The sequence below is a fragment of the Uranotaenia lowii genome, chromosome 2, assembly GCF_029784155.1.
Source record: "Uranotaenia lowii strain MFRU-FL chromosome 2, ASM2978415v1, whole genome shotgun sequence".
In the NCBI taxonomy this organism is placed as follows: Eukaryota; Metazoa; Arthropoda; class Insecta; order Diptera; family Culicidae; genus Uranotaenia; species Uranotaenia lowii.
Genome location: NC_073692.1, coordinates 273233507 through 273245926, shown reverse-complemented (window position 1 = coordinate 273245926; position 12420 = coordinate 273233507). Strand labels below are relative to the sequence as shown.

At 32.8% G+C, this 12420-nt stretch overlaps 1 protein-coding gene across 1 annotated transcript in view; it reads right to left on the bottom strand.

The window, feature by feature from the left end:
* Positions 1-12420, bottom strand: part of LOC129742664 (uncharacterized) — a 52463-nt gene that overhangs the window by 13352 nt on the left and 26691 nt on the right. The window lies entirely within an intron of this gene.

Genomic DNA, 12420 nt, shown 5'->3' with positions numbered 1-12420 from the left:
TATCTATACCTAAGTGGATCATACTCGCATTCGAGACATAAATATATGGATCTGGAATTTAGTTTTAGTAAATCATATTGAAAATTCTTTCAAATAACTATTTCGTACAAAGTAAAAGCCAAATTTCCTCAGTATTGTTTAATATGTGTTATTTAAAACATATGGGCTTTAGAATTTGCAATTTGAACAAAACAAAAACATTTCAAATGCACAAGGATGTGGCACAAGTAGGTACATAGAATTTCGTTTTTTGATTTTCAAACCTGGAAAACTCAGAAACTATGAATTGTGAATTGAAACACTATTCCAGAACATGAAGCACGAAACTTCTATTTCATCAAAATACTAAAATTGTAGAATTTGATTCAGTGATTGCCGAGATATACCACGTACATGCACCACCTAAAAATAAAAGTTCCCATCATCGAGTTCGCTGTTTTGATATTTGATTTCCATTTACAAATAATTTAGCTTAAAACTGAATTTGAATAATATCACAACGGAACAGCATTTTTGGTGCCTATGTTTAAATAACTAATTTGGAAAGTTTTTGGCGTCCTGAATTTAAAACATTCGTTAGATTTTCTCTATCTCCTCTAGTTATGGTGTTATGACGTATGGAAATTTTGAAATTGATCAGTTTTGAGTAACAGCGATCTTTGATAACTGATGAACTAGTTGATCTATGTAGGTACATGAAAACTTAAAAAAAGACATTGAATCTTTTTACTACCATAAAACGGGGTAAGTTTGATCTCTTTTTTTATATTTTTCGATTATTTTTTTCTGTAAAGGGGAATTTAGCATGTTTCATATTTTTAAAACCTGTACTGGACTCCTATGAACGTAAAACATGGTTGCAGAAATTTATAAGACAAGGGTTAGTTGCCCTACTTTGGACCCATTAGGCGGTGGATTTTAAATAATCATGTTTTTCTCATGAATGGACGGAAAATTTAAATCCTTCAGGAAGTTCATTTATAAGTTATGATATGATGCAAGTTTCAATGAAAATTTTAAACATTGGTTTCGCCATTATTGAGAGATTTGCAAAGATATGAATGATTTAAATTTCCAACTTTGAACCTACTGTTCCTATTTTGGTACTGGACCGGTTCCTTTCATTGGACCTAGAACTAAAATTCCTATGAAAGTTTCATTTTTCGAAAATAAGGAAACAAATTTATTGAAATTCTAATCTTCAATCAACTACTATCATAAAATAGTATTACAGCTTTTAAATATTTAAAAAACTAAAATTTCTGTTATGATTATCACAAACACTTTCATTCCTCGTCAACTCTATTAGCAGAACGATAGCTAAAACTTGATTGTGTTTACTTACTTGTCGTTCATTTGCGTTAAGCTGGCAAAAACGTTAGAAATATTCAATACTAGCTGACCCGGTGTGCTTTGCTACACCTTCCAAAAACTATTGAATTATGTGGTACCTAGCTATTTAACTTTTCATTGAGTTGCACAAAATTTTCAATTCAATTTCATAATTATTTAAAGCCTTTTTAAAATGAAATTACAACTTTTATTTATTTTGAAATCTTAAAAAAATTATCTGTGTTTTAATCTTTTTTATGACTCTGAATTTCTTTGTTTCTTAAGACTATAACTTAATCTTCACTGTACCTTTTTAATGTGGAGAGAGTTCAAACTAACCTAGAAACAATTTTTGTAACAAAATGACATCGCATTATTTTACCTATTCGTTCTCGAATTATTAAACAAATTGTGAGAGTGACCCCATCCCCTAATCCTACATCTCTGATGGAAGAAAGGAGGGGTCTTCTAACATCTGAAAAACACTTCCAGTATACAAATACGATCACATGTCTTATATGGCTCCATTCTAGATAAATTTGCGAGTTATTCGATAGAATGAGTGGCCCTCTCCCCACTCTGGCAAAAAAAAGGGGTCTCAAACTACCGAAGAAATAATTCCCGTGCACAAATATGCTCCCATGCAAATTTGGTTCCATTTTCTCGATTAGTTATCTTTAAAAAATTGTATGAGTGACTCCTCTTCCTCCTTCTTATTTTTTAACTAATTGAAGGAAGGGGTGCTAAAGCACTGGAAAAAAAATATTTACTGGGCTCGAATACCCTTTCATGAAAACTTTGGTTCCGTTTGCTTTATTAGTTGTCGAGTTGTACTTTAATATTAGTATTAAAGCCCCTCTTTCTACCTGGAAGGAGGGGATCAAGATCAAACATTCCGTGTATTCAAATGCCCAATGCCCAATTCTGTTCTATTTGCTCAATTGTATGATTGTTCTCGTGTCATATTGGTTCCATTTGTTTCATAAGTTCTTGGTTTATGCAAAACAATCGTATGTGAGCTTCCGTCTTCTCTAACTGTATCCCCAATTGAAGGAGAAAAGAAGTCTCAAATAAGCAAATAATCATTTTACTTATCCAAATGCTCTCCCATGCCAAAGTTGTTTCCATTTGCTTGATTAGTTCTTGAGTTATGCGATAAATTTTAAAGGAGCCTCCCTCTGTCCCTCCCATCACGCAACTGGAAGGAGGCAGTAGTTACATATATGCACAGAAACATTCCTTGTGCTCAAATACCCCTCCAAGCCAAATTTCGTTGCTTTTGCTGAGTAAGTTGCCGAGTTCTGTAAAAATTGTATGAGTGCACCCTCCTCCCTTAAGATCTCCCGATTTCAACAACGGAGGGTTCTCAAAATATCATAGAAACTTTTCTCGTAATCAAATACTTTCCCACACCAAATTTGGTTCCATTTGCTTGATTATTTTTCCAGTTATGCTAAAAACTGTAAAGGAGCCCCTTCCCCCCTTTCTATCTCCTCACTGAAAGAAGGGAGGGGTACCAAATATTCACAGAACTATTGATCGTACCCAAATACCCTTCCTAGCCAAATTTGGATTCCTTTGCTCGAATAGTTTTCAAGTTATGCAATGAAAAAGAAGTTAAAGGCCCCCCTCTCCTTCCTGTACCTCCAACGGAAGGAGGGAGGGGTCTGAAATAACCATAAAACCATTTCTCGTATTCCACTACCCTCCCATGCCAAATTTTGTTCCATTAGCTTGAGTAGTTCTCCAGTTATGTTAAAAATTGTAAGGAGGGCCCCCTCCCCCCTTCCTATCTCCCCACTGGAAGGAGGGAGGGATACCAAACATTCTTAGAAATATTCCTCGTACCCAAGTACCCACCCATGCCAAGTTTGGTTTGATTTGCTTAATCAGTTCTCGAGATTTGAAGACTTATTACTTTTATATGAGGGACCCCCTCCCCCCTTCCAGGGATATGGAGGGGTCCCAAACCATTATAGGAACCTTCCCCGGCCTCCAATACCCCAATCTACCAAGTTTCACGCAAATCGGTTCAGTAGTTTTCGAGTCTATAGGGAACAGACAGACAGACAGACAGACAGACAGACAGAAAGACAGACAGACAGACAGAAATTCATTTTTATATATATAGATTGGTTTTGAATTATGCCCCAATTCAAAATTCGTACCATTGTTGATTTGTTGGTTTTGATACAAAGATTTGGTGATGTCAGGTCTAAACATGGAACATCAAAGTCGAAAGTTTCCTATATTTGGACCCTTTGCAAATTTTCCGAGTTTTCCATTGATTTTAATAATTTTTTTTAAAAATAGGTAGTTTGATTCATATTCTTCACAGTGAAAGTAATTTTCCTTTAAACTTTGGCTTGGACAGTAAAAAATCGTGATTTTCCTTAAATACTCTAATTTCTCAATACGCGCCCCACTAAATGAGCTGTCTGATTTACCACTGATGAGGAGGTACATTTTTGAAAACGTTGAAAATTTTATCAGAAAGACTTTAAATGGCAAAAAACGGTATGGTAGGGTTCAGGTAGAATAAGAGTTCATTGTGTGCATAGGAATATCTTTATTTTATGCCAGCAAAATGAATTATTTACAAATTTCGGTATTTTAGGACTAAAGTAGGCTCTAGGTCCAAAGTAGGAGCACTCCCTACTTCAAATTTGAATTAAAAATCGATTTCGTCTTTGTTTAGAATTTGATGCTTTGGGGTAACATTGATTAGTCTCTATTTTTACGGTTTTAATGAGTTTTCTTGATCATGAAGGATTCAAAACACCTTCATTATATTTACAAATGCTAGTTTATCAATTGCTAAGGCAGTTCGGAAAAAAACTCAAATGATATTAAATTAATCATGAAACTCTACAAAATGGAACACAAAAATTTCGGTGGCTCAAGGATATTAACTTTGTAACTTTTGGTCCAGTGAATTCTGAGATATACAATGCTGAATTTCGGCGTTTCTTGGTTTAGATTTCTTCGCCGTCCAAAAAAACAGCATCGAGGTCCTCAATGTGTTAAAACCAAACAACATTTAAAATAGAAAGATGGACAATGATGGAGCATAAATTAAGGGGCTGTATTTTTCAACATTACCTACTTATAAAATTTTAACTAAATACCAAAAAAAAAGGGAATTTTGCCTCCATTAAATTCCCTAGACTCCGCACTATTCCTCTTTAAGTTTTTCCTTCAAACTTAACCATTTGATAGGGCTTCTAACCTCTTGTCCTAGACTGACTTACTCTTGGAAAATGTCCCTATATTTTATAAATTAAAAATTTACCTCAAAATACAAAAAACAAAAACTACACCAAAAGTATACAATTACTAAGAAAAAAGTTGAACTCTCACACATATCAACCTGCTGCTTCTAAACGCTTTGATTTCATTAGGATGGCTGTTCGTTCGCGAGCCTTCGAAAAAATAGATATTTCAAGATTTTCAAATAACATTTTTACTACATTTGAAATCTTCAAAAAAAAACAAGTTTTTCCCTATTTGAAACTCAATTTAAAGTTTTTTAAACGTAGAAAAAAGTTTTCAGATATTTTAACTTTAGGTTTAGTTATTGATGATTATGTGGAAAAAATATCACGATGGTCAAAGTTACCCCGGTGACCAATGTTACCCCGTTTTACGGTATCCTACATTCAATCAAGGATTCAGATTTTTCCTTGATATTCTTATTTCAGAAATATATCGATTCAAACAATTCATTTCTACAATTTTCATTAATTTTTATAAGTAAAACTACAACTATATCTGACCTCATTCAAGTCTCAGAGAATTTGATATAAAAGAACTTAATTCATATAAATCTGTTTTGAAGACTGCAAACCGATTTGACTTATGCTTTGAAATAAGCTTTCCGATTTTACCAGGACTTGCCCGGATATTTTGAACCAAATTTATGAAAAAAAAATCCTGTCCGAACCGGTTGCACAGATTTTGTTGAAAAAGTTTTTTTTTTCATGGACGGTCATTTAATAGCCTAAAATACGAATTAAAATCTACTGACATGTTTCAACGAAAAAAATGCTTTAACTGTTTTCTTCTGGATTTATTTCTGAGTTTCACGACATTTGCCCGGATTTTAAATAATTCAATTTTGATGTTGAGTGCCCGGGTTTTGTTAGGTTTTTAGAGGAAATAGCTCGTGCGGGAATAATTTTGGCAACGTTACTTTGAAAAATTCCACTATCTTAAAATTTTCATAGAAATTTTGTCAAATTTCTCGTATTTTTCAGAATTGGGAAAAAAATGACAAAAAGAAAACTTCTAGATGGAATTAAAATCTTTATTTTCTAAACGTTTGTGATGTTCCATTGTTCCATGGCACAGAAAAGTGCACAAAATTTGATGAATTTTTACCAATTTTCATAAGTCATCTCAATCAGTGATCCAATATAAGCTCTTAAATTTTTGGCACTTCGGAAAAAATCGTATTTTGTTGAATAGTGTAATTTTAAAAAAAATCCAATTAGGTCGGAACCAATTTCAAATCCTTCTTTTGTCACTTGGAGTTGGAACATCGCAAGGGGTGGATAATAAAAAATAATGCGAAAAACAAATAAATTGGAATAAATTGTACGAAAGATTGTATGCAACATAATTGCATACTATATCATTGCCAAAACCCATAAATCAAGTAATTTTGTATCGAAAAATTCATAAAATCAAGAAAACACAAGGTGATAAAACTCCCATCTTCCACAATCTGGTTTTTGCTCTTGTAATCTTTCGAATATTTGATAAATTTTTCAATGTTTTCATAAAATACATCAAACTTTATTTATTCCCCCCATCGTTTTTTTTTTGAAATTTCGAGGGGGGTTGTGACAAAAGAAGAAACTGATATTTGTTCCGGCTTTATTCGTTAATAAAATACACTAAAAAATTTTAAATAATTATTTTTTAGATAATTTTCTTGGGAGAAATTTAGTGTTATTAATTGAAAAAAATTCAAAGTTTTCAAAAGCATTAGACACATTCCACGCGCTTGTACCGCTCAAAAGTTCGAGTATCAAAAAATCTCAAAATTGTCTATTATTTTGAAACCAACGGAAAAAAGAGAAAATGTTTTTTTACACATGTTTTAGATGATTTTGAAAATCAGTTTTTTTGTTGGAAAAAGTGGTGTTTTCAACAACTTTTACAAAATCATTAATTTTAATATATGGATGATTTTTTTTGGAAATATTTTTAGTACGTTCAGAAGCCAAAAAACACAGCCTTATTTTGTAGAAAAAAGAATTTGTTTATATGCAATGTAGTTGGTTTGAAAAGCAAAAAAAACTGCGTATTTGAGTAAATTCACGTCACAAAAACAGGGAAGTTTTTAATTTTACGAAAAACTCTGACATTTTTTATATTTAAAAAAATAGATTTTCTTTAAAAACGATAAGACGATACTTAAACTTTAAAATTTGTAGAAATCGGTTGGAATCTAGCTGAGTTACAACAGCGCGAATGAGTGAATTAATTTTTTTTAAAAACTCATTTGAAGACACCAATATTCTATTTCCACAGAGAGAACAGGAAATCAAAGATGTATGTACTGAAGTCAGAAATGGTTAATTCTAGCGTGAATTCACGTCACAAAAGTAATCAATCACAACAAAAACAACTTAAATTTTGAAATGATCAAATTATATTCATTTTGAAGGAAATTCAATTTGCGACCGTTTGCTACAATTTTTTTCATTTTCAAGTAAATTGGTTGACTTCTAGAATGATAACAGTGCAGAAAAGTCCTGAAAAGCGATTTCACGTCAAGGTGGAATGTGTCATTTGTGCTTCGTAATCAACAGCAAATAATGTTATATATGGAAAAATAAAATAAAAATACTAAATTCTTTGATTCTTTATTGTGTTTTATTACAACACAATTTATTTTCTCACGCCATTTCCTGGTGTTCAATACATAAAATTTAAAACCTTTAAATTTGTGTAAGTGAATCAAGGAATTAAGGTAGCTTTTTTAAATTGTAGGATATTTTAATTTATCTTCCGATTTAAAAAAAAAATCTAAATTGAAATTTTAGAATAAGACTTAAAAAATCAAAAGTTTGTTTAACTTGAGATGCTAAAAAATTAATTGTATCCCATTTTTCTGAAAATCGAATGTCTAGAATTACTTTTACCAGAAAGGCAAATACCCTAAAATCGATGCCGGAATGAACAAATCGCCTGAATTTACACCAGAACATTTTTTTCAAATATCCATTTCGTTGTTACTGGTTATGATTTCTTGTGATTAAAATTTCAATTATACATAATGAAAAAAAAATTGTAAAACTCGTACACCTTTCCAAAAAATGGAATACGTATGATGAAAAATGTCTCTAAAATTGTACTTTCTAGCGAAAGGAATTCTGTGGTTTTTATAGTTTTTTTAATACAAAAACATAACTCTTTAATGCATAGTGTTGTTTTAAAACAACACTAACTAAATTCAATTTATCTCGAAAATGCGTTAATATTCACGGATCATTCCTTCACTGAAGTTGTGCTAAAGATTACAGGAAATCAGCTCTGGATGTTGTAAATACTGATTTTCCAATCAAATGTGAGTTATTGGAGAAGGTATGCATAAAAGTTGACTTTTTTCACTGTTGTTTTAAAACAACATGATGCACTAAAGAGTTCATTAAATAAGTACCTAATCCCTCGAAAAAAAATCCTTCAAAAAATCTCAATAACATTTCCTACCTTTTGAGAGAATCTGAAAACTGTTTGTCCCCTAGCTGTCGAAAGCGACGCGTAGTGACAACTAGTGAAAGCTGTTATAAAGCTCAGACGCAAACCTTCAAAACAGAAATATCGATAATCTCGGTCAACTCGATAAGTCTCGGTATTTACAGTAGAATCACTCGAATAAGGAGCCAATGTGTAAGCTTTTACTTGGATTTGCCGAAATCGACGCAGTAAGTATCAACTGTATAGTAACTAATTTAAATGAGCGAAAATGGGAAATTGGAAGGAGGAGTTCTTGTTTGTTGGTAATCTTCTCAAAACTTATCTCTACGCTGAGATTCAGAAAAATTAACACTCCCATATTGGAAAAGTGTAGTTAATTAATTAGTTAATAACCTAAGAACCAAGTAGAAAATAAATCGATTAGGTTTGAAATATTCGACAAAAAATATTACTTTGTTTCGTCATTGAGACGCTCGGGGTGAGAAAGGTGTAGGTGCCACATGATAGCTTCGAGAAACGTGCTTTGAAGTTGTCAAGGTGCTCGATTTTTCGGATTCGAGCAGTTTAAATTTTTATCGAAAGTGTTTAAAATATGTAAAAAAACCTATATTTTGCCCTAGATCTAGATTAAAATATGAAGAATTCTGGGGCAATTGTAATTTGGTCTTTTCTGTTTTTTTTTGGTAGAGAATATCACTTGGACAAACTTTTTCGATCTGTTCTGGAATAATTTTCCTCCCTTGATGCACAAACATATGTAAATCAAAGAACTTCATTCCAGCGTTTTGACCAGTTTTGTTAGATTTTTTTAAATTTTCAACATCCAAATTACGATTACGAGAAGAATAATTTTTTTAAAAAATTTCTCGTCAATTGTGTTATGTTTGAAACAACCTGTGGGTAGTTGTTTGTACATTTTCCATAGTATCTGACAAAAGATTTGTTTTGGATGTTTTGCTTTATACATCTTAAGCAGTTTGTTAGATTACTTCATTCGATATTAGGTTGATAAATGCAATGATTGTCAATTTACTGTCAATAGAAAAAGCGAATTCATTCATGATCGATTACATCTGAGCATATGGATAACATCGTCGAAAAACAAAACATTATGCAAGTACCCTGACTGCAGCACAAACTTCTCAACAAGTGCTGAGGCCTATTAGCATCTCCGCTGAATGGGAGATCGCACTTTCTCCACTCCTTCGAATAATCGACTGATGCACCTGGATCACAAACCAGCAGACGTTACATTTGGACGAAATTATATTGAAGCTGTAAAATGCTGCACTAAAACGATTGATATAATGATGTACTAAACGTAAACTTTCATAATTCAACCATTATACATACTGTCTTCAAGAGGAATAAACTTTAAATTTGTTGTTGCTTTGTCTGGGTTTCCGTTTTTGTCTTCCTGTTAAGAAAAGATAACGTCATGAGCAACTATCAACATGCAAGTATTCTTTAATGAAACAAAAAAAAAACAGTAAAACAATCATAAGCTGATTTCAAGGGTCCGTGTATGTTGCACAGGTGTATCATTGCTCATAAAGGATCGCTCAACCTCTTATCAATTTCGTCGATTATGCAAATTTTGACATAAAAAAATATATATAGGGACATCGAGTCCTTATTTTGTTGAACTTACTTTAAAAAAAAAGACAACATTCCGATTGTTTCGAATGTTAATTGAATTAACCTTATTGATCTAAGATAGTAAATGCTAACGAACATTATTTTTTTTATTAATTGTCATTTCGGGATGGAAAAAGGGCATTGAAGTTTTCGAAATTTATTTTCCAGGACGAGCAGACGCACAAATCAGTGATCATAAGAAGGTTAAAAGTAGGTACTTATGTGCAAAAAAGTTCATTTGGAGCCGCTTTCAAGCCGAAATTCGCTTCAATATTGCTTTTTCAATGAGTGATCCAAAAGGCGAACAGTCATTCTGCAACTCAAAAGGGCGCTCAAATTTGACGAATTAAGACCAAGCCCACCGGGCGTTGCTATTTAGGTCGGTATTTTAGATGGTTTCATTGGTTGCGTTTTTATCTATTTACTGATTTTCGCACCCATTGTTGCCATCCAGGTTGGTATCTGTGTTTGTTTATTTTCTGAAGGCAACGACCGGCTGCGTTGCTACCGGGTTGCTACATAAACGAATCTTGTAACAACCTACTACTCGAATGCTATTTCTCGGATCAAGTTAGCGACTGTTGGTGCGATGATGGGTTGATAGATATGTTGCTGAATGTACTCGATTCGAGCAACCGTTGGTGGGCTTGGTCTAAGGGAATGAGAAAGTGAAAAGGCTTGAAATTATATTTTCTAATTTTTTGAAGTAATAATCACAGAAAGGCTGTATATTTCAATCGCGTAGTGAAATTGAGTCGATTTGGAAGCATTTAAGTGACTTATTTAGGAAAATGATTGAATGCATTTAAATAGGAAATTGAGATTATTTTTTGAAACTTAGAATGCGTTTTTCTAAGAAAAAAGGTCTGGGCGTGTAGGCTCTTTTCAAAAATCGATACCGATATGTATAATTTCGTAATGTTTCTTTAATAATTTTTATTATTATTTTTTTGCTATTTTTGTAAATTATTGTAATATGAGTAATATGCATTCTTTTTAAAGTACCGTGTGAGTGTAGTAGTACAATTGTGTCAGTGAATTAACAGCGCATTCCCGCGACAGAAGCCGGCAATTCTTTTAAAACCGTGTGGAGCACATCTCTCAGAATTCCCCTCAGATTTCCCCTTTTTTGACAGATTTAAGCTTTTTCTTCAGATTTGAGCTTTCATCTCCTATGCTCTCAAGGCAAAAAAAGCTTAAATCTGAGGAAAAAAAGCTTAAAAACGAGATTCACCAAGACTTATTTAAAATATGTTGGTCACACGATACATAGACAAATCCTGTATCGTTGCCGGGACCACGAGAGTTGATTCAAGCGGTTTGATGAACACATGTACATAGTTCAAATGTATGAGTAAGGACGACCGTGAACTGGGGTTACTTGGATCATCGGGGTAACTTTTATAAACATATAATTTTTCCTCATAATCATCCATAACTAAGTCTTAATGAAAAAAAAATAAGTGCGCTTACAGGAATTTACCACCCCAAAAGCGCGCCCTAATTTACTTATGTAGCTAATGAGGATTTCATTGAGTTTTGCCATAGTAACATAAGTGTGAAATCTATCAAATATATTAGTTTCCTGATGAGGATAAACCTCAAAAATATCTGTACGCTCATATGAATTTCTACCACTGGGGAAAAAGTGTATAAACCACGAAGGAATTTAATATCTTCTCTCCTACATGAACCAAATCGAAGAAAATATACTTTCCTTCAGAGAGGATGTCCGGAAAATTGATTAGAGATGTAGTGTCTTTTTAGTCTCCAATATTTTGTAAACAATCCGTAAAAACACTGATTTGAGCTATAAAATTTTGAACAAAAATAGACCTATCTTGTCTGATTTTCTGTTCGAGAAATCGAATGAAGACTGTTTGAGCCACCACTCGCTTCGAGAAATGAATTTTTGGCTGTTTTTACCCTCAATTCCCCTACGTTTTAAATAAAGTTCAGAAAAAGAATGTTCAGACTTGGAAATTTTGAACCAAATGAGAGCTATCCTGTGTGTTTTTTTAAAGAAATTGAACGAAGGTAATTGAACCACCGCACGCAGCGGAAAATGGAGTTATGGTTTTTCTTACCTTCAATTCCCCTGCATTTTTAATTAATGATGAACATCGTATGTTCGGACTTGAAACTTCAAACCAAATGAGATTTTTCTTGTGTGATTTCTTCCAAGAAGTCGAATGAAGGTTGTTTGAGCCACCGCACGTATTGGAAAATCTAGTAATGGCCGTTTTACCCTCAATTTACCAAAAATTTTAATATGTATAATTCAGAAAAAAGCTTTTTTGGACTGGAAGATTTGAGAGCAAATTAGACCGATTTAGTGTATTTATTTTTTTCGGGGAAATGTTATAAAACTTCTCATCGTTGCATGTACCAGAAATAGTATCCTGACGACTTGGTTCATGATTGTAGAATGTTTAAAAGTTTCAATTTAAAAACCACCTTTCACATAAATTTTATCAAGATTACCTGAAGAAAAAGTTTTCATTGGGTTAATCTTGAAAAAGATGGTCTCTGCTAAACTTGAAAACGTTGGTTACTCATTTCATACTTTGGGCAATGTAACATTCTGCACTTTAAATATGTTCAAAATCTAGGCAAATTGATGAAGAAAACTATTTTAAGCATTTCAAGCCACTGCAATATATTCTGCCCTGACACGATCAGCACTAAAGGGCTTTTTTCATGAATATAAGAAATTAATTTCAGGGGAAAGCCAAAAATGCA